The sequence below is a fragment of the Grampus griseus genome (assembly GCF_964374135.1).
Source record: "Grampus griseus genome assembly, chromosome: 3".
Taxonomy (NCBI): domain Eukaryota; kingdom Metazoa; phylum Chordata; class Mammalia; order Artiodactyla; family Delphinidae; genus Grampus; species Grampus griseus.
Window position 1 is genome coordinate 107,537,473 of NC_139019.1, and position 3,811 is coordinate 107,541,283.

The following is a 3,811-nucleotide window of genomic DNA, read 5'->3' on the forward strand; positions in this document are numbered from 1 at the left end:
AAAGCTGGAAATTTTGAATAATTATATTTTTAATTATAGAAAAGTCAAACTAATGCACAGATTTAGAAAGCAGAAAGCTTATTTCTAAGATAAAGAAGTTCTACAATGAATTGAAAAAAACAAACAAAACATAGTTTCAATTAATGGTGCAGCAACACACAACAGGAATCAAAAGTGAAACACTGAAAAGATGCTCATTCTTACTGGTAACCATGGTAATGGAAATTAAAATGATCGTGCATTACTATTTGTACATAGAGACTGATAAGAATTTTTAAATTCTGAGAAAATAAAACGTTGACAGAGATGTGGGGAAACATGAAATGTATTCATCACTGGTGGTTGGTTTAACTATTTTCAAGTTATTGTTGTATCTTTTAAATTTGAAGACTTACATCCCTTACAACCTAGCAAATCCACTACTAGGTATGTACCCTAGGAAAATTCTAGAATAAGTGCAGAGGAGACAAGTACTGCATTGTTCTTTGCAGTATCGCTTGCAATGCTGAAAAATGTAAACAAGCCAATTATGCATCAAATGGGATGAATAAACCTTTCTTATAATGTATTATTACATTATTAGTTTAAATCAGTGGTTCAAAACCAAGAACGATTTTGCCCTCCAGGGAACAATTAGCAAAGTCTAGAGACATTTTTGGTTGTCACAACTGGGGATGAAGGATGCTCCATTGCTATGATTACCAGTAAGGGTGAGCATCTTTTCAGTGCATAGAGACCAGGAGTACTGTTAAACGTTTGAAAATGTATAGGACAGCCCCACACAACAAAGAATTATCCAACCCAAAATGTTAATAATACCAAGGTTGAGAAACTCCGGCTCAAATGAATAAACAATTTTTTGTGTATGTCAACATGACTGTATCACTAAAGCATAATATTAACACAAGAGAAAAATGGTAAAAAAATATAGATAATATTATTATATACAAATTTCAAAAAACCAACAAATCAGTACTACACATCATTAAAATTCTACATGCTTTTTATAAATTTTAAAAAACATTCATGGACAGGAGGAGATCAAGATTGCAGAGTAGGAGGATGTGGAACTCACCTCCCCCATGAACACATCAAAAATACATCTACATGTGGAAAAATTTCCACTGAAAACTAACTGGAGACTGACAGAAAGACTTCTATACAACCAAGGCTGTAAGAAAGATATCCACACAGAACTGGGTAGAAAGGGAAGAGAAGCGATCAGGTCAGGACTTTTGCTGCTGGGAGAGGACTCAGAAGATGAGGGGGATTACATGGGTGGGGATCCTCCCTGGGGAGTGAGTGGTTTGAGTCACATACTGGGTGCCTCAGCCCTGGGATCTGACACCAGGAAGATGAGTCCCCTTGGCCGGCTGGAGGGCTGGTGGGACTAACAGGAGAACTGTGGGAAGCCTGGATTCCACTTGTGAGGAGTGCGGACACAAGTACTTATTCCCAAGGCAGAGAGGGAGGATTGAAATTGCCTGGGTCATAGGCCTCTTTCCCACAGTCACCCTGGCGCACACCCTAGCTTGAGCTGAGTGACCACTCCAGTCCTATTAACTTCATGACACAACTCCACACTGGAGTGAGGACTGCCACAACTGAGGAAAGAACTCGGCTGTAAGGCACAAAAGTGGCTCAGACCCAAAGCAGAATTTGGGCAGGGTGGAGGCAGCCATCACTGATGCTTACACATGTATCTCTTCAGAAGCAGTCCAGATTTCTGACTGTGGCCAGACTGCCACAGCCCATGTCCCAGCCCATGCTGAACAACCATACCAGCCCAACCTGCTCTGCAATGCAGCTACATACCAGGGCAAGGGTGGCAGAGACTAAGGGCAGAGCTCAGCTGTGAGTGAAAAAGGCGTCTCAGACACAGAACAGCATCTGAGCAGGGCAGGGGCAGCCATTACTGGCCCTCACACAGGCAGCACATCGGAAGCAGTCTAGGTGTCTGACTGTCACAGCCTGCACCCAGACCTATACCAAGTGCCCTCCCAGCCCCTCTTGCTCGACCGTTGCTTCCCTCTGTGGCTAGGGTGCTTGGGACCCGATCCCGCCCCGATAGGGCAGTGATAGCCACTGAGCTGATAAGAAGCTCCAGCACACAGCTGGCTCTGGCCCTAGTCCTCCATCTCCAACCCCACCTCCTACCAAGGTAGTAGTTGCCAGCACACCCTGGAGAAAAACATGACTTGTGTTCATGTCAGATCCAGCTCTATCACCATGCCCACTGGGCACACGCAGACTGTATAGGGATGCTTCCACACAAGACACTCCTTCAACACTGCAATAGGTAACTATTTCATAGAGACAAAGTTAAGGAAAATGAGAAGACAGAGTAATTTGTTTCAATTGAAGGAGCAAGGGAAAAACCCTGAAACAACAACTAATGAAACAGAAATAAACAATTTGCCAGATAAAGAGTTCAAAGTATTAGTAATAAGAATCCTAAGTGAATTAAGGAAAAGAAGAAATTAACATAGTGAGAATTTCAACCAAGAGGTAGTAAGTATGAAAAAGGATGAGTCAGAACTGAAGAATACAGTAACAAATGAAAAACACACTAGAAGGAAATAACAGCAGACTAGGTGATAAAGAACACATAAGTGATTTGGAAGATAGAATAATGGAAATCACCCAATCAGAACACCAAAAAGAAAAAAAGTTTTTTTTTAAATGAGAACAGTTTAAAGGATCTCTGGGGCAACATGAAGCATAACAACATTGTCATTATCATGGTCCCAGAAGGAGAAGAGAGAGAACGGGGTAAAAAATGTATTTGATGAAATTATGGCTGAAAATTTCCAAAACATGAAGAAGGAAACAAATATCCAGGTAAAGGAATCAGAGGGGCTCAAACAAGGTAAACTCAAACCAACTGACACCAAGACATATCATCATTAAAATGGCAGAACTTAAAGATATAAAGAGAGTTCTAAAGACAGCAAGAGGAAAAAAAGAATCATATACAAGAGAACCCCCATAAGGCCCTCAGCTTATTTTTCTGCAGAAACAGTGCAGGCCACAAGAGAGTGGCATGATATATTCAAAGTGCTGAAAGGGGAAAACCTGTAACCTAGGATACTCTACCCAGCAAGATTATCGTTTAGAATTGAGAGAGAAAGAACTTATCAGACAAGCAAAAACTAAAAGAGTTTATCCATACTAAACCTACCCTAAAAGTAATGTAAAAGGGTCTTCTCTAAGTGGAAAAGAAAAAGGTATAAAGGAAGTAAGAACCTATAGGAAAGGAAAAATTCCTCTAGTAGAGGTAAATATATAGTAAAGGCTGAGGATCAACCACTTTAATAAGCTAGTATGAAGATTAAAAGACAAAACATTGTAAAATCAACCAAAGCTACAATAATCAGTAAAGGGATAAACATGAAGCTGTAAAATATGACATCAAAAACAGGAAATGTGGGGGAAAGAAGGAAAATAATGTAGATCTTTTAGAATGTGTTTGAACTTAAATGACTCCTTGTTTAAAGCACATAGATGTAGTTGTAGCAACAGATATGAACCCCATGGTAACCATGAGTCAAAAACCTACAAGAGATACACAAAAACTAGAGAGAAAGGTACGCAAGCATACCACTAAAGAAAATCCTCAGACCACAAGGAAAGAAACAAAAAGAAGAAAAGGACAGTGAAGAACTATTTTTAAAAAAAAAGACAACAAATAACAAAATGGCAATAAGTGCATACCCATTAATAATTACTTTAAATGTCATTGGACTAAATTCTCCAATCAAGAGACAAGGAGGAGTGATTTGATAAAAGAACAAGACCCATGTATATCCTG